Source organism: Canis lupus, chromosome 35 (genome assembly GCF_011100685.1).
Source record: "Canis lupus familiaris isolate Mischka breed German Shepherd chromosome 35, alternate assembly UU_Cfam_GSD_1.0, whole genome shotgun sequence".
Lineage (NCBI taxonomy): Eukaryota > Metazoa > Chordata > Mammalia > Carnivora > Canidae > Canis > Canis lupus.
This window is the reverse complement of record NC_049256.1, coordinates 23,219,099-23,244,457: the sequence shown is the minus strand read 5'-3', so window position 1 is coordinate 23,244,457 and position 25,359 is coordinate 23,219,099.

The window sequence follows — 25,359 nt, the reverse complement described above, 5'->3', positions numbered from 1 at the left end:
CAGGGAACTTCCTGAGGATAAAACAGAGATTACACAGGAATTACATTTTGCTTAATTTGAGGCTCCCAGAATGGCTATGTCTTGTATATAATAGAGAGTTAATGCATATCTTGTGATTTCAACTAGGTGACTGATTTTTAGCAGCTCTGATGGAATCAGAAGGGTTCATATACTTGGTGGAAGATTATCAGAGGAGGATGAGCTGTACTTCGTGTGGTTTCAGGCATAAGTGCCCCCATATAATAACCCTGATGATAGGAAAATAACACCCAGTGAGGGGTGAAGGGTTTGGAGTATGGGCATTTAGTTCTGTCTACCTCACTCTTTAATTTTTTAAAAAATTTTTTATTTATTTATGATAGTCACAGAGAGAGAGAGAGAGAGAGGCAGAGACATAGGCAGAGGGAGAAGCAGGCTCCATGCACCGAGAGCCCGACGTAGGATTCGATCCCGGGTCTCCAGGATCACGCCCTGGGCCAAAGGCAGGCGCTAAACCACTGCACCACCCAGGGATCCCTACCTCACTCTTTTGTGAGGACCTGCTTACTCTGGTGAGTCAGTTAACTACTATGTTCAAAATATCATTTCATCATTTTTAAAGAACAGTAGAATCAATAGTCAATGAGCTTTATTTGTAAGCAAGACTGTAGGCTTCCTGGGTTGAACAAAATAGACAAAGCTACAGTGTAGAGAGTGGAATTCACAAGCAAACCATTCTAGCATGACAGCCAGTGATAGTATTTCTGGGGGATATGAATTTTGGGGCAAGAGGTCAAGTTTGTAACTGGCCAGAATGAGTTATGAGAAAAAAAGAGGCTAGAAAAAAATATTATTCTCACAATTCTTCCACTTCATGAAATATAATTCAGGGGGAAAAATGTGGTTTGTTATATATTTTCTGCTCTGTAATGGCTTCTGATAGGTTTTAGTGATTCCTTTTCCTTTTCCTACTTCCTCTTTGGCTACCAGGAAGGCTGATCAATGAGATTTAGATAACATAATCTTTGCCTTAACAGTGGTAATTCTGGAATGCCTGGGTGGTTCAGTGGTTGAGTGTCTGCCTTTGGCTCAGGTCATGATCCTGAGGTTCTGGGATTGAGTCCCACATCCCACTCCCCACAAAGAGCCTACTTCTCCTTCTGCCTATGTCTCTGCCTCTCTCTGTGTCTCTCATGAATAAATAAATAAAATATTAAAAAAAAAAAAAACATTAGACTCAGCATCTGCAGTATGGCTGGAGAATGTGGCTTGGAGTCTGTGGCAATAGGAACAAAGACCAAAGAAGATGCCAGAATTGCTTCTGTGCAGATGCCATTGCAACCACCAGTTTTGTAAGGTAACTGTTCAAGGCTTTTGTTATTTATATTTTATGTTATCCTTCTTTCTTTTTAAAACTTATTTGGAGAAGTTCTTTAAATAATGTGGATATTAATTCTTTATTGATTTTATGTAAAATAAAATATTTAGCAAATATCTTTTTCTATATTATAGCTCTAGTTCTTTTGTCCCCCTATTTAAAAAATAGTGTCTACTTAGGGACCAATTACATTGAATCAAGCTTGGTGATTGTGTTTTCCAAATCTTCTATATCCTTATTGAGGCTTTGTTTTTTGGCTTATGTTACCCATTATTGAGAAGTGCATTAAATTCAGTCATTCAGTTTGATTGTGATTTGTCTATTTCTTTTCAGACAACTGTCAGTTTTTTTTATGTATACTTTAAGGCAACACTATTGAAAGAGTATTTACAATTATTTTCCCTTTCTGGTGAATTGAAAATTTTATTATCCAGTAAATATCTTTATGTATAGTAATGCTTATTCCTTTAAAAAATATTTTTAATCTGAGGAGCACCTGGATGGCTCAGTTGGTTAAGCATTTGCCTTCAGCTCAGGTCATGATCCTAGGGTCCTGAGTTGGGCTCCTGGCTCATTGGGGAGTCAACTTCTCCCTCTGCCCTTGCCCCTGCTTGTGCTCTCTCTCTCTCTCTCATGCTCTCTCCTCTCAAATAAATAAATAAAATCTTTTAAAAAAATTAAAAGCATACTTTTAATCTGGTAATATAGTATACCAATTGATGCACTAATATTCTTTTGGTAGAAATTTATCAGGCATATATTTTTCTGTCCTTTCATTTTCACTTTCCTGTTTTCCTAAGTTTTAGATGTATTCCTCTTAATAGTATATAGTTGGATTTTAAAAATCTAGTTAGTCTTTGACTTTTAGCATTTAATCTATTTATATTTATGTAATTGTTGGTTTATTTAAGAGTCTGATACAAGGTTTTACTTTATATTCCTTCATTTCCAAAGTATGCTATATTTCTTTTTTTCTCTTTCCTTTTAGTTTTTTTAGATTGATTTTCTTGTTTCATTTCTTTTCTATACCAGTCTGGAAGTTTTACACATTTTCACTTTATTTAGTGATTATCTTAAACACATACACACACAAGCTTAAAATATTGGAGTTCAAAGTGAATAATAACAAGGATCTTATTACACAATGAATTCATTAACTTCTTCCCATGTTCTATGCTATTACTTTCATGTATTTTAAATCCATCTTGTTGCTTTTATTTTTTTTTAAGATTTTATCTATTTATTTGAGAGAGAGAGAGAAAGTACACATGAGTGGGGGGTAGGGGCAGAAGGAATGGGAGAAAGGGACTTAATCACTGGACCCTGAGATCATGACCTGAGCCAAAGGCAGATGGTTAACCAGGCACCCCTATCTTGTTACTTTTGAACTAACACTAGGTTATTAGTTTTTATGAAATGTTACTTTAGATTTTCTCTGCTTCATACTCATCCTTAAATGAGGTTTGATTTGCCATCTGCTTGACATATATCTTTGAGAATTTTCTTTTTCTTTCCTCTGCTGGTGGTAAATTTTTTGTTTTTGTTTTTGGAAATTATATTTGTTTCATTTTTGAAACCAATATTTCTGGGTAAAAATTTTTTGGTTGGTCATTACTTTATCTGGCAATGAAGATTCATACACTGTCTTTATAATACAACTATTGAAAGATATATGTATATTTATCACTTCTTTTTAAAGATTTATTTATTTTAGGGGGGGGGGCTCGTGGTGGGGAGGAGAGGGTCAGACAGAGAGAGAGTCTTAAGCAGATTTTGTGCTAAGCATGGAGCCCGACATAGGGCTCAATCTCACAACCCTGTGATTCCAACTGAGCCAAAACCAAGAGTTAAATGTTTAACAGACTGAGCCACCCAGGTGTCTCAATATTTGTCACTTTTTTTTTTAAAGGTAATCTGTCCATTTATTTGGGAGCTTTCCAGATTTTCTCCTTGTTTTTCATGTTCTTCACTTTCATGATAATGTCTTCATGTGGATTTCTTTTTAAATATCCCTCTTGAGGTTTACTGGTTTCTATGAATCTATGCATTAATGTCTTTCCTAAATAAGTATCCAATATTCCTTCAAATATTGCCTCTGCTGAACTTTTCATTTCAGTCTAGACTTCAATTAACTGTGCACTACCGCCTTGTCCTTCAACTTTTGTGTCTTACTTGCTCTTTTCATCTTTTTGTTTTTAATGTTGTTTATTGGATCGTTCCTACAAAACCCACCTTCTGGTTTGTTAATTCTGTCTTCAGCTGTGTCTAATCTATTATAAATTTACCCACTTAATTTTAAATTTTAAATTTTAATTGTTATAGCTTTCTTTTCTAGAGGATCTATTATTTTATCTTTTAAATATTTTAATTCTCTACACATTATTTTAAACTTATCTTTTATTCCTTTAAACATTATCAAGTAAAATAATTTTGCATATCATCATTGATTATTCCAATATTTAAAATCTTTGCAGTTTCCTTTTCAATTGTTGCTGTGAGCTATCAGTCAAGGTGACTTTTTTCCCTTTGATTTCTGAGTTTAAATTAAGAGGAATTTTTTGTTGTTGTTGTTGTTTTTTAATATTTTTTATTCTTTTTGAAACCTGCAGTGATATATTTTCTGCAGATGGTACTGGATTTGTATCTGCCTGGCACTTTGGGTCAGTAAAAATTATAGGATTTATTTGATTTACTTAATGGCTTGAAATTATTTTGAATAATACAAGTAATGTGATTTGGAATTGCTGATCTTTTTGCTTCTAGTTACAAGGGTCATCTTCCTGTTACAGCTTTTCTGGTTGTAATTTGTCTCTTGGACCTCACTCCATGTTCTAGTGCCAACATAATTTTCTTTGTAGCTTCCAGGAAATAGAATGCCACTTGGATTTACTTTTGCTTCACATTAACACGGAGGGTACAGCCCTTTGGGATCTCAGATCTATAATGGGGAATCTCCTATTAGAACCATTTGAGGGGGCACTGAGTCTTGTCTTCTCTCTCAAGTACTATGAAGGACTATAAAATACAAACTAAATTTATCCATATTTGAAAAATGCTTTTAAACTATATTTGATTTCAGAAATCTGTTTATTTCCCTGAATTTCAACCTTTCTTGTATATCGTACTTAATATTTCCTTATTTTTGGCAGCACTTTTAGCTTTGAAAAGAAGTCTTTAGTGAGAAGGTGTACCTAAGCAGTCATATTGTAACAGACAAGGCTAGGAAGAAGAATATAGAGGATGAAAGGTATCATTTCACTAAAGTGAAAATCTACATCACACTGGGGATGTAAATCAGGTCTTTTCTTAATCCTGAATTATCACAGATAATTGGTATGAAGCACTTTTATTAGCTCACAAGTGACCCTAAGCAAAACATGTCTTTCATCAATATTGGCCTACAATATGCAGGATTTTCTTAAATTTCTTATTCAAAACCCATTTGTTTTTCTTAACATACATATAGCCCAAATTATGTGACTCCTTCCTCATATTTGCCTTTGATCCATCAAAAGATTACAAACCTTCTGGAAAAGGTCAAGAGTTCTAGCCATTATATAATAATATTGCTAATAAAGAAAACTCTCTATTTGCCGTGATGTCTGTTGTTTTCATGATTGTCGATATTTTGTGTTTGTGTTTTGTTTTTGGTGAGCATTTCAATGAAAAACAGCTCTGCTATTTGTCTGTTTTTGCAAAAGATTTGCCCCAAATCTATGAGGACCCAGATGGATTTCCCTGCTCTTTAATGATTTTCTGTAAAATTACTATTCCAAGTGTCATATATATTTTTCTATCACATGCCTGTCTTTGACTTATGCATTTTCACAGTCTGGACATTGAAGATATTTTCAGATAAAATTTAACTGCCAATATTTTTATGGTAAAGACATTACTTTCCTGTTGTTAATTTTGTTGTCCAAAAAAATCAACTGGAAGTGGATTTATTCACTTTACTATTGTCTTCAGTATCACACTAACATTATCAGAAAGCAGATTTTGGTATCCTACTATTCAGCCTGAAAACTGGACCCTTCGCTTTTGCCTTCTCATTAGCCCTGTCATAGTGTAAGCTTCTTTAATGGCACGTTCTGTATTAATTTCCTATTGTTGCTGTGACAAATTACCACAAATGTGGTTGCTTAAGACAACACACATTTCTTGTCTTATGGGTCTGGAGGATAGATGTCTGAAACCAGTTTCCCTGGGCTAAAATTAAGGTGCTTCCTTGGAAGTTCCAGGGGAGATTCTGTTTTCATGCCTTTTCCATTTTTCTGGAGCTGTGTTCTCTCCCTCAGTCCCTGTCTCCATTTCTAAAGCCAGAAGTGTCAGATTGCATTCCTTTGTGTCAAAGCTCACACTGCTTCTCTCTAATAAAGACATTTGTTATTTCACTTAAGGCCCTCCTGGATAATCTAGGATACTTTCTCCATCTCCAAATTCTTAACTAATTCATATCTGCAAAGTCTCTTTTGCCGTATAAAGTAAGATTTATAGCTTCCAGGGTTTAGGACCAGGATACTTTGGGGTGCCATCACTCAACTGACCACATCATGGGTTCTATCTAGTGCTTCCTCTTGGCTGCCACCATTCTTAGCAATCCCTTCAGTATGCTTTGCTCTAACAAGATATGAAAGCCACTGTACAAAGACTTAAACTTATAGTAGTAGAAACTGACAATACTTCATTTTCCCATTTTTGTCTTACATGGAGCCACTTATTTCACTCTGTTCTCAGATATAATGTCTTGTAATTTCAAAATGGACTGGAATAGACTTCCAAAGTTAAAATAATGAATATCATCTTTCCAATGTAGCTGTTTCTAACTCCATTGTTATCAGAAACTGAAAATTAGGTCTGGTAAAATCAGCCAGTGTGCTAGTTTCCTCCTCCCTGGTTATTGTATATATGTATGCCCAGGTCAGAGTGCACAACAGGCAGGGTTGTGGTGTATGTATCGGGGTGTACATTAATGACAGAAGACTAAGCATTGAGCCCAATAGGAGCCACATGATGATCACACATACAGGATTGGATGTTGATATACAAATTAACAATAAAATGTAAATGATCTAGGTCCTAACTCCTCTGGGTTACAGAGTAAAATGCAAAAAGCAACAGGAAGTAAGAGTTCCTAAATATGGAGATCACTTAGTCAAAAAAAAAATCAGGAAAGTCACTGAACAAATTGAGACAGGTTGTTCACCCCTCTCTTAATCCACTCTTCTGTAGCTTCTAGATAACCTCCAGTTTCTAAGTTTCCCTGATTTTGCAAAACAAAACAAAACAAAAAACCAAAGACCATTCCATCATAAAGTTGGGTTTGGGGAGTGTCATCTTGAGGGAAACACTCAGATTTGAAGTTCTCATGAAGAGCCTATGTCAGGCTGAATTCTTGTGGTTTATCATCTGTGCTGAGAATCTTGCTGAGGATGCTTTCAATAGTTGTCTTCCCTTGCCTCTGAGGGCCTTTGGCTTTGCAAAAAATTATGTAACTGAGGTAATTCTTTAGAGCTCTCTTCCTTATCTGGAAGGAAGTATCCAGTTTGTCCTTTACTTTTTTGAAACAATATTTATATTTTGTAAGCACAGAACATTGGGTAAGTTAGAATCACACAGAAAAATGGAGTGACTCATTAACATTATAAAGTTGGTAAATGCCTGGGTCAGGGTAGAACTGAAATTCCCCGCTGTCTGAACAAGTGTTCTCCACGTGCTCATCCTAACTTCCAAACATCAAATGATGAAGAAAATGGATACAATTCACTTCCTGCATCTGATATCCGGCAGTGAATACAGGATGTTAGCACATGTGAAAGGAAGACATTTAGCATAAGAAGTGGCATATGGAACCCTGGCAAACATTATTTTGTGGTGGATTATGAATTAACCCTGGGTTTTCTTTTTTCCTTAATTTACATATTTTAATGTTGCCAGCATTTCATTTATATTTGGAACATTTTGTGTGTCTTGAAATATTGTTAGCATAATACATATCTGAGAAAAAGAACCATTCTTTTAAAATATTTTTTTAGTCTGTCTTATCTTTTTAATTTTCTTCTCTGAGAAAGTCAGATTTGAAATTAGCCTATGCTGGTAAAACATGATGTGTTGTCTGACATTTTCTATGATTTTAACTCCTATGACTCTGCCAAGCCTGTTTTGAAGATATTAGAGGTCATTTTGAGGAAATGAAACAAGTATAATATTGCAAAAGGATAAAGTTATGTCATTAAGGGTGGCATATGAGTAAAGCCATGTCCTTAAGAATTTTTTTTTTAAAGAATTTATTTTATTTTATTTTTTATTCGCGAGAGACACACAGAGAGAGGCAGAGACACAGGCAAAGGGAGAAGTAGGCTCCCTGTGGGGAGCCCAGTGTGGGACTTGATCCCAGGACTCTGGGATCATGACCAGAGTCAAAGGCAGATGATCAACTACTGAGCCACCCACATGCCCCTGTCCTTAAGTATTTATGAGGACTTTGGTTGTTGATTTATTTCAGTCCCTGCAAATACTCACCTAATGAATAAGTAGGTTTTAGTAAATGAAAGTATTTTATAGGCATGGTTGGATAACTGCTTCTCTAGCCAGAAAGCCACACTAGAAAGTGTCATGAGAGTCAGATGGTCAAATGGGCTGTCTGTATACAGGACTACTTATGAGTGCAGTCAGCGTTATGGTAGCTCAAAGAAGGCACTTAATGAGTTATAAATGAACATATCTTTGGCTTTAGGTATAATACTTGGAAATGGTTGCTTTTTTTAGTAAGTTAAGAGAGCTTGCATAGGGAATTGAATAAATAAATGCATTCTTATCCTGATAAGTTTATTTCATTTTTGTCTGCATAATGCTGTTGTTAACAACAGCAATAACAAAGGAAAATGACTAAGGACCCAACATGAAGTCAAGCAAACATATATTAACAAGATGGGATAATTAGTGTCTAAGTGAATTATATCAATATATGAAAATATATTATACATTAATATAGATGGAATGGATAAATTGGCATGAATTTATCATTGCTATTAGAAACATACACTAGTTAACACTGAGATGGCTTCATTTTACTATCATTTTTATGAAACAACTATTATTTATTGTCATCAAATAAAAATAGTATTATAATTTAAAATTTAGTTAAGATTTTAAAATATGAATTTATTTATTTTTTTACAACATTCCCACAACACAATGGATATATATTTTTAAAGATTTTATTTATTTATTCTTGAGAGATACACAGGAATAGAGAGAAAGAGGCAGAGACACAGGCAGAAGAAGAAGCAGGCTCCATGCAGGGAGCCTGGGTCTCCAGGATCACACCCCAGGCTGAAGGCGATGCTAAACCACTGAGCCACTGGGGCTGCCCTATGAAGTTATTTGATAATGTAAAAATGTTTAGCAGTTTATTAGGGATTTTATAAAAATAATACCTTACTATTATTATGTAGCTTTTTTTTTTTTAACTACAACTACTTCCCAGTGTACTTTCTTATTCAACCCTTAATCTCATATTCCTTCCATTGGACAATGTTTTCTGCAAAAACACAGAAATTAGGTGCACCAGATGGAAGTTCAGATCTTCTCCAGGGACTTTTAATAATGTTTTTTTTCTTCACAAAAATATCAACTTCTATTAGTTGTAGGGATTTAAATGTTTCTTCTACTCTACTTTCAGCTATTTAAAAGCATGCTCAAGAGAGAAATATTAGTAGACGTTTTCTTGAGATGTACATTAAGTTTTTGTCTTCAAAATTTGACACAGTAAGAAAATTATATAGAGCATAATGTCTCATCTGAATGTGTCCCTATTTAAAGATTAGAATAATTGCAAATTATAATTTAAAATGGTCTCACAAATCATTTAATTTTACTAATGTCTATTAATATTAAATTACATGCTTAAGCATATAAGCTAGTTAGTGTTAGAGCTGCAAGTAAATCTCAAATTTTCTTACACTTTAATGCAGTGCTTTTCCCATTATGTATGATTTGTACCTAAATTGATATATGTGTTTTTGTATTTAACATTTTGAAATGATTAAGATTACTTAATTGAAAACTGATCCTCATTCATATAAAAAATACAGAAGACAGTAGAGTCTTGCAGAAATAACAATTGGTAGATCAGAACACTGGGGCATTCCATTTGGCTCACAGTTTATTGGCAGTTAAAACTGAGAGGGAAATTAGACTGAATTATAGAGCTTCTGTTTTCTGGCAACAGAGAACCTATACATTCATTCAGAAAGACCATATTTTCTTGCACATGAATTTGACGTGGAATATATAACAAAAGTGGGAAGAGAAAATTTTCAGAGCACCTACTATGTTTCAGGTATTGTATTAACTACTCTATGTATGCCATATGACTTAATTTTCATGAACTGTGAATAATAACAATTTTATATATGAAAAGACTGAGCCTCAGAGATGTGCACTTAACTGCCAGTTACTTCCCCGCTAATCCCATCACTTGTAAGTGATGAAGCCAAGATTTGGACTACACTGGTCTCAGGTGAGTGATGGGAAGGAAGGGAGGTACTTAGATACTATGCAGATTTTTCAAAGAGTCCACATATAATCAATATGTTCACAAGCATTTTCTATACGTGTACAAAATAAATTTTAGGTCTTACAAATGTATGTACTGTTTTTAATATTGTTTGCATTAATAAAATGCATATTTAGATACATTATTGATGTCTAGTAGATTTTTTTTACTGTACATTTTCACAATCAAGGATATTCAACATACAATTGTGCAGAGGGTCATAAGTCTTTATGAGGCACCAAAGAAGTGCTCACAGATTAGAAACTATTAACAAACTTCAATCACTTATTGATCATTTACTGGACACTTATTGAGCTATACTGAGCATTGTGGGCAAAATGGGATGAAGACTAATAAGGTATATTTTCTCTACGAAGGAAGCTTAACATCCAGTTGTTAATATATATAAACAATTTAGCTATCTATATCAGAAAACATATGATTAATACAAACTATGTGGTACTTATTAGAAGTTTAATAAAAATATGGAAGAGAAGAGAACAGGACTTCCAGTTTTAGATTCAGCATGTAAGGCACTCAGAAGTCACCATTCTGCCCTAACAATAAATGAAAAGAGAACTGAAAAAAGCTGGAAAATCAACAACTCTTCTTAGATATGCTATAGAAGTGAGATTACAGGACAAACTGCTGCCCCCCAGATTAGATAGATGAATAGGTGGTTACAGAGAATCATAACTTTCATCAGCAGACTCCTTAGAGGGAGCCAGCACTGGGGCAGAAGAATCTGAACTGTACTTGACAAATTGCTGGAGGCTCAGAGTAGACAAGCCTGAGAGTTAAAAACTCCAAGTACTCCCATTGATGGTGGGATGGGGGTTGTCTCACAGTTTGGTGAGTTGTAGAGTCTCTATATGATTCTTGTAGTAAATACCAGAGAAAAATCCCCCGGTGCTTTTGCAAGGGGCAGGGAAAAATTATCATTCTGAAATACTACAGGGAATTCTGTTATTAAAACAAGACTTGCCCCTGGGAGAAACTATTTTTACCAAATCCTAATCTACTGAGGTCCTTTTTGAACTTAATCAAACTGAGGATGGGAAAGTACTCAATCTCAGCCAGCCCTAGCTTTCCTTCCACATGTGAGAAGGGAAATGCTCAACTCTTACCCCTCTGAACACAGTTTCACCTAAACAGGGGGATACTGAGAAACACTGATAAAGTTCATAGTCTAGGGCCACAGCTTCACCTAAAGACTGAGACTAATCATAAGACTATGAAGGGCTTCCCTTACCCCTATATATTATACCTACATTATTAAAAACCTATTTGCCACAGTTCTTTTTACCCTATACATCATGTCCTCATTTCAGGAAAAAATTACAAGGCATTCTAAAAAGAAAAAGCACAGTTTGAAGAGACTGAACAAGCCTCAGAACCAGAATCAGATATGGGAGGAATGTTGTAATTATAAAACCAATAATCTAAAAAGCTGTGATTAATATGCTAAGGGATTTAATAGGAAAAGTGGACAATATGCAAGAATAGATGGAGAATATAAGCCATCAGGTGGAAATTCTAAGAAAAAATAAAAAATAAATGCTAATGATCAAAAACTTTGTAATAGAAATAAAGAATGCTTTAGTTTGGCTCACTTGGAGACATGACATGGCTGGCAAAGAATGTATAAACTTGATGCTATCTCAGTTGAAACCTTTAGAACTGAAACATAAATAGAAAACAAGAAAGGCTGGAAAAAAAAAAAAAAGAAAGAACAGAATATCCAATAGTTGTGAGGCAACTCCAAAAGGTATAACATACATGAAATGGAAACACCAGAATGGGAAGAAAGTGAGAAATGAACAAAACAATAATGAGTAGAATTTACTCAAAATTAATGTTGGACACCAAACCGCAGATCCAGGAAACTCAGAGAACATCAAATAGTTTAAAGGCAAACAAAAGCATACCTAACCATATCAAATACAAACCTCAGAAAATCAGAGATTAAGAAAATATTTAAAGAAGAGGGGAAAATAAATAACTTACCTATATAGGAAAAAAGATAAAAATTATGTCTGATATTTCTTCAGAAATATAGAAGCAAGAAGAGAGTGGAGTGAAATATTTATGGTGTTGAAAAATCCCCACCAATCTAGAATTCTGTACCCTATGAAATTATTGTTCCAAATCAAAGGCGATATAAAAACATTATTAGACAAATATAGGTTGAGAGAATTTATTTCCAGTAAACTACCTTGTAAGAAATGCTAAACAAAATTCTACAGAGAGAACTATATAGATAAGAAATTTGGATTGACATAAAGAAAGAAAATGCATTAGAGAAAGAATAAGTGAAGATAAGATAAAAACTTTTATTTTTTCTTATTTTTAACTAATCTAACAGACAACAGCTTGTTCAATATAATAATAGCAATGATGTATTCTATACATACACACATATATGCTTGTGTGTAAGTGAAATGCATAACCACGATGATAAAAGGGATAGAAGTGGGAGGAATCAGGAATATTTTGTTATTATAAAGTACTTCAACTATCTGTGAAATGGTATAGAGATAGTTGAACATGGATTTAAGTTGGTTGTAAATGTATTTTACAATCTCTATAGCAACCACTTATAAAAAGTATAAAAGAAGCATAACTGGTATAAAATAATAGAGGAAAAATGGAATGATAAAATGCTTAATTCAAATCATAACAGGCAAAAAAAAAGATGGAAAACAAAAGAAGACAAAATAATAAGAGCAACAGATAGTGATAGTAAGTATGGTAGGTATTAATCCAATAATATTAGTAATCATTTTGAATATGAATGGACTAAATGCAGGAATTAAAAGACAGAAATTGTCAGAGTGGATCAAAAACTAAAACCTAGGTGTATGTTGTCTATAAGAAACCTACTTTAAACATAAAGACACATATAGTTAACAAATAGATGGATAGAGAAAAATTTAAATGCTATACAATTTTTTAAAAAAGCAGAAATAGCTATCTTTATCCCAGACAGAGTAGATTACACAGCAAGAAAAGTTATCAGGCATAAAGAGGGGCATTACATAATGATAAAGATGTCAGTTCTTGGAGAAGACATAACAATCCTTAATGTGCCTAATACTAGTGCATCAAAATAATGTGAGGCAAAAACTGATAGAATTATAATGAGAAATAGATGAAGCAACTATTATAGTTGGAAGCTTTAATACCTCACTCTCATAAATGGACAAATCCAGCAGGCAGAAACTCAGTAAAGATACTGTTGAACTGAACAACATCACCAATAAACTGGATATAATGGACATCTACAGACTACTGCATTCAGCCCAGTAAAATACACATTCTTCTCAAGCTCACATGAGATGTTCACCAATATGAGCCACATTCTGTGCCATAAACCACATCTTAACAACATTAAAAGAAAAGACATCATATAGTTTCTGCATTCAGAGCATAATGGAATTAACCTAGAAGTAAATAATAGAAAGATAGTTGGAAAATCCCTCAAACCAACAACTTCTAAATAACACATGCTTCAAAGAAGAAATCTGAAGAAATATTTAACAGTATTTTGAACTAAATGAAATGCAACTTATCAAAATTCATGGAATGCAGCAAAAGCAGTCATTAGAAGGGATTTTATAGAATTTATAGCATAGATTAGAGACAAAGAATAATCTAAAATCAATTATCTAAGCTTCCACCATAGGAAACTAGAAAAAGAGCAAATTCAGTGTAAAATAAGTGGGAGAAAATAAATGACAAAAATTAGAGCAAAAACCAATGGAAGCAAAAAGTGAAAATCAAAGAAAAAAATTAACAAAACCACAATTGTTTCTTAAAAAAATAAATAAAATTGAGAATCCTCTAGCCAAGATAATCCCCCTAAAATAAACTAAAATAGAGACAGAGAGGAAAAAAACCACAAATTATTAATATTAGATCATTACCGATCCCATGGAGAACAAAGGATAATAAATAAATACTATGAACAACTGTTTGCTCACAAATCTGATAACCAAGTGAAATGGACCATTTCCTTGAAAGACACAATCTGTCAAAACTCACACAAGAAAAAATAAATAATCAGGATAAGCTGGTATCTCTTAGGGAAATTTAGAATTGAAAGAATTGAAATTAATAACCTTACAAAACAGAAAGCTCCAGGCCCAGACGGGTTATCAAGTGAATTCTATCAACATTTAAGAAAGAAATTCTTTACAAATTCCTCTGGAAGACAGAAACAGTATACTCCTAAGTCATTTTAGGAGGCCATCATTATCCTAATACCAAAATCAGACAAAGATATTACAAGAAAAACATTGCAGACTGATATCTCCTATGAACATAGATGCAAAACCCTTAACAAAATATGTACAAATAGAATTTTACAATGTATGAAAAGAATTATGCATTATGACCAAGTATGATTTAATCTAGCTGTACAAAGATATTTCTACATTTGAAAATCTGTTAATGTATTTATCAAATCAACAGGCTGAAGAAGAAAAAATACATGATTAAATCAATAGATAAGAGAAATCGTTTGACAAAATCCAGTACCCATTCATGTTAAAAACTCTCAGTAAATTAGGAACAGAGGGGAATTTTCTCAGCTTAATGAGAAAGTTACTACATTCTTTATTTACAAAAAACCCTCTACAGCTAACATTATCCTTAATGGTGAGAAACTAGACATTTTTCTACTAAGATTAGAAAAAAGACAAGGCTGTTTCCTCTCAGTAGTGCTTTTAAAAATCATGCTGGAACTCCTAGCTAATGCAGTAAGGCAAGAAAAGGTAATTATTGTACACTAATTGAGAAAAAAAAAGAAATAAAACTGTTTGCAGGTAGCATGATCATCTATGTAGATTTAACCTGAAAGAATCAACAACAACAACAACTAAATACTACTGGAACTAATAAGCAATTATGGCAAAATTGCAGGATATCCAGTTAATATGTAGAAGCCAATTTTTTTCCTTTATACAAGCAATGAACATATGGAGTCTGAAATTAAAACACAATACCATTTCCATAACCCTCAAAAGATTTATACTTAGTATAAATCTAACAAAATATGTTCAAGATATATAGGATAACAATTAGAAAACTCTAATGAATGGAATCAAAGAAGTAAATAAATGGAATAAGAGTCCATATTCATGGATAGGAAGATTCAGTATTATCAAGAAGTCAGTTCTTCCCAACTTGATCTGTAGATTCAGCGAAATCCCAATCAAAATTCCGCAAATTATTTTGTGGATAGCAACAGAGTAGTTCTAAAGATTTATGTGAAGATGCAAAAGACTCAGAACAGCCAACATAATGTCAAAGGAAAGAAACAAAGTTGGAATACTGACATTTTGAAGACTTACAACTTTTAAGGTTACCAAAAAGCAATCAAGACAATGGTGAGATCAATCAAGATCAATCAAGACACCCAGGAGGTGAAATGACAGACAAATAAATCAATGGAATAGAATAATAGCCAAGAAATAGACCTACTTAAATATGTCAACTGACCTTTGATAAAGAGTAAAGACAGCATAATGGAGTAAAGATACTCTACCCAACAGATGGTGCTGAAAGAACTAGAAGTCCAGCATGTAAAAAAATGGATCTGGACATAGACTTTACAGCCCTTCACCAATGAACACAAATCAACTCAAGAAGATCATAGACTTTAATGTAAGATGCAAGCCCCTAGAAAATAACATTGAAGAAAATCTAGAAGACTTTTGGTATGGTGATGAATTTTTATTTTTTAAAGATTTATTTTAGAGAGAGAGAGAGAGAGAAAGAAAGAAAAGAAAGAAAGAAAGAAAGAAAGAAAGAAAGAAAGAAAGAAAGAAAGACATATACATATATATATATATATAGAGAGAGAGAGAGAGAGTGAGAGAGCAAGGGGAGGGGCAGAGGGAGAAGTAATCTCAAGCAGACTCTGTGCTAAGTACAGAGCCCAATGCCAAGCCCCATTTCACGAGCCTGAGAGCATGACCTAAGCCAAATTCAAGAGTCAGATGTTTAACTAACTGAATCAACCCAGGTGCCCTATTAAGAAAATGACCTGAAGGATTGAATATGGGCAAGAGATTGGTACACATACCTCATTAAGTATCAGAGAATTATAAATTAACGCAACAATGAGATACCACTATATACCTATTAGAATGACCAAAATCCAAAACACTGACACCACCAAAATGGTAGGAAGGATGTGGAGCAATAGGAACTCTCATCCAAAGAGAGGAAATGCAAAAACGGTGCTACCACTTTGGAAAACAATTTGGTGGTTTCTTAGAAAACTAGATATACTCTAAGCACACGCTCCAGAAATCATGCTTTTTGATATTACTCAAATGAACTGAAAATTTGTCATTTATATGAAAATATGCACTTGAGTATTTATAGATACTTCATTCATAATTGCGAAGATCTGGAAACAATCACAATGTCCTGCAGTAGGTGAATTGATAACTTAAACTGTGGTACACTGGGGATTTAATATACAGCATGGTGACTATAGTTATCAGTACTGTATTACATGCTTGAAAGTTGCTAAGAGAGTAGATCTTCAATTTTTTTTTACCACCCACACATACCCAAATTGTAATTATGTGAGGTGATGGATATGATAGCTAACTTTAGTGTAATCATTTCCCAATCTGTAATGTGTAGTAAATCATTGCATTTTACACTTTAAACACACACAATTTTACATATCAATTATAGCTCAATTAATATGGAAAATATAGTTCAGGATAAAATAATCCAAAAAAACCCAAACCAGCCCAGCAATCAGACAATATAATATTAACCAGCACTAAAAAGAAATAACTGTTAAACCATGAAAAGACATAAAGGGAACTTAAATAGATGTTACTAAGGGGAGGAAACCAACCTGAAAAGGCCAGACATTGTATGATTCCAACTCTATGGTATTCTGGAAAAGTCAGAGCTATGGAGAGAGATCAGTGGTAGCCAGGGGGTAAGGGAGAGAGGTGAGATGGGAGCACAAAGGGTTTTTAGGGAAGCAAAACTATTCTTCATGATACTGTACATGTCAGTGTACATGTGTCAGAACTCACAGAATGCACACCAGGCCTGAACCCTAAGGTAAACTATGGACTTTGGATGATGATGATGATGTATTAACATAGGTCCAGTGATTGTAACTGATGTACTGCTGTTGTGTGGCCCCACTGGTGCCCATGTAGTGGCAGTGGGTACATGGAAACTCTATACTTCCCGTTCAATCTTTTTCCGCCAACTCAGATCTGCTCAAAAAAAATAAATTTTTGTTTTGTCTTTCAAAAAGGGAGAAAATAATGTGGACCAGAAGGGGTACAGGGAAGAGTGTTTATGGAGTAAAGGGGCCAAAGTGAGAAAGAACTAAAGGAAGAATTCTTTATATTCTGAGAGCTGCATGAGCAGAGGGATGTACTTCAGGCCAGGCATGAAATATAAGGATATAGGTAGAAGAGGACACATTCAAGGCAGTATCTGCCATATAGAGTTGGTAAGAATTAGCAAATTGAGGTACAAATTCCTGCACCTTCCTCTTGGAGCAGACAAATAAGGCCATGCCATGTGGCCAGCCCCAGTTGGGCCAAACCCTTGGGTGACTGAGACTTAGCTGATGGCGAGCCTGATTTGATTCCAGGTTGCTTAATTGCCAGCTGCTGAGTGGATATTTGTAAAATGCAATATTTTGCCCCAGGCACTTTCTCTCTCTTTTCAGCTAAACTGAAGTTCCTGCTCATTATGAACAATGCAGTTGGCATTTTTTATTGGGGTGCCACCACAGCACAATAGTCACGACAGGCCCAGAAAATTCGGCTTATGCTTAGTTTTTTTTTTTTTTTTTTTGGCTTTTCCTTTTTTGACAGCATCAGAGTAGCATAAAGAAGGGAAATCTCATGGAGATTTTCCCTAAAGAATTATGGTTTTGCAGTAGCACTGATTTATCATCCAAGAGACCAGTTCATAAAATAAAAATGTAATAAAACATAATGGGAATGGTTTTTCCTCATCCCACCACATAGGTCTTATTAACATTAATGGGAATTGTAAGTGAGTTTGGAAAGGGGAGGATGCCTGGTTTTTCCAAAAGCTTTATATTTAGACCGATTCAATGAGAGGGTCTCATGTGCTTTATTCAAGCACAATATAGAATAAAGGGAGGGACACAGGGCCTCTCTTTGGAGAATACTATGCTTTTTGTTGGGGTAATTTGATTTATTTTACTCTGCAGAAGTGTGGAGACAGAGCAGGGGAACCATGTGACAGAGAGAGAAGGGTGCTGTTTTATTGCTAAAGCCTAATGCACAGTGAGTAAGTTCACTTATAATAATGATTTCAAAACACACTCTTGTAAAATGGATCTATTTCTTCTTGATTTAGTATTCTGTGTGGTATGTCTTACTCTACCCACCCCCAACTCTGACAACATATAAAAAAACATCTCAGAGGGGGGAAAAAAAGTAATGATTTTTCTCCCTTAATTGAATCAGGCCTTCCAGTCTCTCTGGGATTGAGCAATTGCCCCGAGCAACTGGTTTTCCTCACTGGTGAGTGTTGTCTATGCAGTTGAGTGTTGCTGAGCAGCTAGCATGTAGAAGTCTATTTTTTCTAATTAAAAAATATATAACACATTTTCATGGTGCAAAATTTGAAAAACTCTCAGAAGGTAGAAAAATAAAATAAAAACTGTCCATAATCTCATCATCCAGAAATACTACTCTGTTGCTACATTTTAACACATTAAATATATTTATATATATGGTTGTTTGTGTATCTTTTACGATACTGATACTGTATATAGATTTTTGATATCTTGCCTTATAAAATGTTTTTATGATAACTATCTTCCCATCTCTTTAGATGGTCTTTGGAAGCATAGTTTTTAATGGCTAAATAATAATTTGCCTGTTCATTTAATTAACCTCCTATCGTGGGATACTTAGATTGTTAACAGCAAAAATCCTTTTGTATAAATTTTTGTGCATGTAATTGACATAGTGTATTATAAGTTTAATAGTATTTGCTATTTTGGCAGGTAAAAATATTATGCTGCTGTTTTACCTTTCTTTTGTTTGATTGATAGAGCAACTGAATAGTTATTCAAATGTTTATTTGGCCGTCCAGTCACTATTTGGTGACTAGACAGCATAATACTTAATAATACCACACAAATCTGCATATCTGAGGCTAAAGTTCATTTTGAACTGTGTTTAAATATTACCTATGGGCCAATGCTTTAGGGCTGGAAGTTATAGATATAGTTATAGAACTCTCAGGAACAGTTTGTTTAAAAGAGAAACATAATTATTCATGTATTAAGAAAAAATATTACAGTGTCCATGTCCCAAAATGTCTGTAAAGTCTGTAGGCTAGTGGCAAAACCCATGTTTTCTCAGCAATTTGAAAGTAAATGTATTGTCTTGCTAGATTGGGTATTGCAGAAAGCAGATACTGCTCTAGCTAAGTTCAACTCTGAAAGCTTCTCGGGCTCAACTTGAACAACAACTGTATAGAGCTTATTTACTTAGAGCCACTGACTGGGAATATTTTTTTTTGGGGTGGGATTAAATGATTAAAATATTTCTCTCTTGTTACTTTGAGATCCAACAACATGGATGTATAGTCTTATCTAATCAGCCTCTATAACTTGTTCACACTAAATTTTAAACGACAGCCACTGGCTTACAAATCTTACTCCTTGGCATCCTGAGCCTGTTGATTGGAAACTAAACTGAATACCATCCCACCTGCTACTTCTCAAAGTGTTTGGACCAGGATAATTCTTTGCTGTATAAAAATATCCCACCAATCACAAGATGTCTAGAATAATGGCACCTTCTATAACAGGTACATGGTAACTCCCAAAAATGTATGGTTACATTTCCAAATAGCCCTTGTCAGGGAAGCATGGAAGAAATAAAATAAATGGCATGGGAGCTTATGATCGTTTAGTGAGACAAAGTATACAGTTATAATACAGGATATAAGATGATAAGGAAAGTATAAACAAGGGTCTGGTAGGGGCCACAGGACAGAAGAGATTGATTAGTTGATCAGTTCTACTTATCTTTTTCTTTCTACTTCCCTTTTTAAAATGTTTGGGGTTTTTTTTTACATAGATATTACAGGCAGCTAGTTTAATATAATTCCATGTAAAGGCATATGTCAAAAGCAAGAGCATCAATTGCCTCCCCAAAGGCAACCACTTTCAATTTTGTTAAGCTTTTTATTTTCGGGCATTTATTTGATTCTCTAAAAATACATGTATGTAGTTAAGCGGTAAGCCACCTATCATGGTATATTAAGATTTATTACGCTTATGTTCTCACATACTACCACTATGTTTTTATATATAATATATTCTTTTTAATATATTCTTTACCATTGCATACATTATTTAATCACTTAATGTAGATAATTGCATCTAATTCTTTCTTTTCTTTTTCTTTTTCTTTTTTTCCTGTGAAGAACAACCCCACTCCCTTTTGGAAATGTGCTTCTAATTGCTGTTCTCCCACTAAACTCTGATAGAGCTCTCTCTTTTTATTGAAGACCACACTTCTCCAATGAAATTGTCTTCTGTCCTTTTTTCTTTCTTGTCTTGGGTTTTGACTTTTTATTCCCTTACCCTCATTTTAGTGTGACCTGAGGATGATGCTGGAAGGCAGGTGGATATTCATATTCTGCTTCCACATGTCACGGTCTCACTGACTCTCTCTTGGTCAGACAGAAGGGTTGGTGAGGGATTCCCAGAGTAGTGACTTCAGAGGTGGGTTTTCATAAATGACTTACATCTGTACAGAAAGGTGGAGCAAGAAGGAAGTCCACTCAGAGCCTGTGACAGACATAGGGACAGGGTGGAGGAAAGGGCATGGCCTCCCTCATCCTGTGGAAGAGAAGGGGACACTCAGGGACGTACCCATGTCTCTGTGCACAAAATTACATAACCGAGGGCCTTTCAGGACCAGTAAAATGTGAGAAGCTGAGTGGCTTTTATGAAAAATTCTGAACACTTGCTAGGAGAGTCACCAGATAGGAGAATGGTGCAGCTTATCTGAGGGTGAGAAGTAAGGTTTAATAATGTTCCTATATATACTGTCCTTTTTACTTTTGACTGAGGCCCAGCAATTACTTCATCAGTGTTGGTTGAAATAATTATCAAGATGATTTGATTAGCTTCCAAATTAGTACATCTGACTCTCAGAGGCATAGCATCATCTCAGCAATGGTTATCTTAACCCAAGCTGAATCTTGTTTGCCTACAAGTTCGCTTGGTGTATCTGGACTGTGGGGAAAGGCCTCTTTCTCCCTGCCCACATTTGTGTCTGCAGGCCCACTGCCACCCTTCTCTCTGAGGAGGGCAGTAGAGTCCCACAAATCACACTTCTTTCCACAGTCTTTGTTTCCTTTTCATTATTCACTGGTTTTCCCTTTTCCCCTGGATTCTCACTTCTTTTTGTAATTCCATCATCCATTCTAGGGAAATAATATTATCTATTGGGAAGGCCTCAATGTCTGTAACATAGCACACCTGTATTTAAAAATCTAAGAGTCATAAATACAGAAGGTCAGGGCTGAATGCCATCTCACAGATCAGCGTAGAACCCTTGCCTCTTACAAAAATCTGAAAACCATAAAGGTGACTTGCTCAAAATCTCAGGTTAAGTATGAATAGCACTGAGACTAGAACCCATATCTCCAAATTCTGTAGTTTCTGCTGTATGATTTTACTGATTTTTGGCAGCTGGTGCTCAGAAGGTGTTTACCAGCAAAGGAAATCCAATTCATTGTCATGATATTTTATTATTATTATTATTTATTTTATTTTATTTCATTTTATTTTATTTTACTTTATTTTATTTTTTTATAATAATCTCTACACCCAATTTGGGGCTTGAACTCATGACCCTGAGATCAAGAGTCACACGCTCCACCATCATGAAATTAAAATGTTTGCTCAAATTTTTAAAAAATATTGCCATTCCTATCCCATTTCCATTTGCACTAAAAGTAAAGTAGGATATCTTTCCTCCATCAGAGGATTTATTTGTTTTTCTTAGTATGTGCCATGTATTATTTACACCATGTTAGCTTTTGTGAAGGATATAAAAGGTAAAAATCTAATATCTATTTGAAGAGACAAGATACCCAAAAGAGCCAAACTAGTTAAAATAATATAAACTCATGAAAGAAGGGTAGTTGTAACTAGTTGCTAGGTTACTTATACTAGTTACCAGGTGAAAGATCTACACGGTAAGAGCTCTGAATTCTGATAGGAAAAAGTTTGCTGAGAGGAAACATGAGAGGCTGACATAGATGTTGAATGATGGGTTGATGTCTGGAACACCCTACCAGGTAGGGAACATTCCAGAAGGGAGAGTGGTTCATTAGTGATGCTGATGCTCTCTTGTGCCAGATACTGGCCTAGTGCTAGGCAGGTAGAAAGGTCTCAAGAAATTCAAAATCCAGCACACCCATAACTTACACTGCACTACAGTAGAGCTTTCAGAGGCCCATTTTACTTCCTGCCTGGAAGTAAAATGGATAATAGGGTCATAATCACACATAAGCAAATACATATTTAATATTTTCCAGGCATTGGGCAGCCCCAGTGGCACAGGGGTTTAGCGCCGCCTTCAGCCCTGGGCATGATCCTGGAGACCCTGGATCGAGTCCCACGTCAGGCTCCCTGCATGGAGCCTGCTTCTCCCTCTGCCTGTGTCTCTGCCTCTCTCTCTCTCTGTGTCTCTATGAATAAATAAATAAAATCTTTAAAAAAATATTTTCCAGGCATTTTACCCATGTTGTACAACTAAAAATTCACGGTAACCATTGGAAGTGGGCCGTTATTATCACCAATTTACAGGTGAGCAAAAATGCAGTTTCAAATCATGGTCAAGATCACATAGGAAGAGACTCGAATGAGATGCTTTTTCAGAAGTACCTGCACCAGGATCCACTCCTACAGATTCTGATTCCAGGAGTCTGCAGTAGGGTGTGGATATTGGGGCAGTGGTTGTAGTGGTGGTTGTTTGATGTTTAAACCTTCCAGGTGGTATTTATATGCAACCAGGGAGGAGGATTCTTGGCTTAGAGGGATCAAAGAGCAGTTCAGGTTCATACATCTAGTAAGTTGCAAAGTCAAGGTTCCAGCACAGGGGTCTGGTTCCCTCAGGCCGCCCCTGGAAGGATGGAGTCGCTCGATGGCAGAGCACTGTGAACAATGGATGTGTATATGTGTGCATCAAGGGGATACTCAGAAACGATGCATTCAGGGTATACTATGTCCTACGATTTGGCTAACCAGAGAACTTAAGATGTCTGGTAGGAAATAAGGCTGGAAAAGATGCTCAAGTCTCTGTTTCGGGTGCCATCTGCTAGGAACCAATACAGCAGCACAGAAATGAAAGAGATACCGCCGGCTTCTGTTCAGGCCACTGGTAATGCCTGAACCATGCATGGTCCATATGGTGGATCCTGAGAGGCCAAGCTCAGGGTTTTCCTGTGTGTAAATCTGTTTGAAATGGAAGAGAAGAGATATAACAGGTCAAGAGAAGGGATTGGATAAGCTCACTGGGCCCATGTGAGACCTCTGACTGAGAGAATCAGAGCGATCATGGCAAGGGTACTCAGCACTTCACTGGCTGGACCGTGTCTGTTTCCTGGATGACAGGGCTCAATGGTCACTGCGCAGACTCCCTCCCAGTCCACAGATATGCCTGCCAGGGTCTGAAAACCCATTTCCTAAGACAGGGCGTGGAACTTCAGTAGTAAGAGACCTTGTGCTAGGTTCTCCCTCTACTGTCCCCATGCAGGAGTGCCATGGCACTGCCAGCTTCAGGCTGAGAGCTCACCCCCGAGTGAGGGGATGCTCTCTTGAAACATCTGAGTTCAAAGCCGGAGCAGAGGCAGAGCCCCAGTAGGAAGTGCTCTGTACTAATTAGGATCCTGTGTTGAATATTCTCTGTTCCTTCAGACTTGTCTCTCCCTACCTCAGTACCTGTTCTCCTGACCTTCAGTCACATGATTCATCTCTTCCCCTCCCTCTTTGCTCACTTTCCTGCACTGATCCCCATCAGGAACAGGCTCGGGGGCATCTGGAGAGCATCAGGAATGCTGCCCCAGCTCTCAGCTTCTGCAAAAACGATGGTGGAGTGGGTGGTGTGTCTATAATAGTTCTTTAGAAAAGAATGCATTGATTTCTCTGAGGATTTTTTTAAAGGCTTTGGGACATGACTGAGGGAATGGCTAATTACTATTTATGACTGTTTCATTCGGAGCTAATTGCCGGAGCTGCTGCAGACGCTGAGGCCCTCACTGCTGCTCTGCACCAAATGTGCAAACAGTAATAAAATGGTCGGTGGGGGCTGATTCTTTGCACACTGCTCCTGAAACAGAGTGTGTGCATGTACATGTATGAGTGCATGTGTGTGAGCACACACACAATTTCACCGATTTCCAGGGGCCCAGAGGTAATTCCTGAAAGCCCCCTATTTTCTGTAGGTCATGAGCAGACGTGAGGGCTGATTTGTGATTGTGTAATTAACAATACTTGAAAACTGTGCTGAGACGTGAAACAACTAAGGGATTTTATGCTTTCTTTCCCCCCCCACCTAACCACTCCCCTGGGTTGACCTAATGGGCAGGGACAGTGCATGTATGGAAAAGTGAGCTGGCTTCATCAAAGTTTGATTAAAGTAAAAGGAAAAAATGTAGAAATAGTATATGGAGACTGGAGGAGTTTTCCCCCAAGTTATGCTTTGGCTTTCCTTTAATTGATTTTCCTACTTAGTGTGAACTCAGGACGGCTGCAGTCTATATGGGGTGAGCAGCCTGGATAGTACACAGGCAGAGTCACGCACATCTGGTGAGCAGCCTCTGGTCCGATCTGGGGGTGAGAGATGTTCCTGGTGTGTGTCCCCAACCCCCATGCACTGTCCTTCCCCCACAAGTGTGTGACAGCAGCAGCAGGGAAACACAGACACATGTGTGGTTCCAGGGGAATGGAGAGGAGGGTGCTCTAAGTCTCTGCTGAAATCTAAGGGAAACATGCACACAGTTTGCTACCATTTCCAGACAGTGCCATTGTTTTTTCTGGGTGCCACTGTATGCTCAGGAAAAGCTTGACCTTTTTTTTCTTTTTTTCTTGGAGGGGCTAAGGGGAGTGTATCAATCAAGGGTATACATGAGAGTCTCAATCTCTGATAACCAACTTAATGCTTGTGCAATGTTGGTTTAGTGATGAGAGCTGCACATCTCCACGATATAGGTGATGGGATGAATTAATAAACAGCTAACTGGTAAGAACCAGCCTTTCCTGAGTCTGGCCTCTACAAAGGCCTGGGAAAGAGATCTTGCAGGATTGTCCAAGTAGGGCAAGGACCCGGAAGTTCTTGGAGGTGAGACAGAAGCAGCTGGCTGGCCCTGGAGAAGGTGA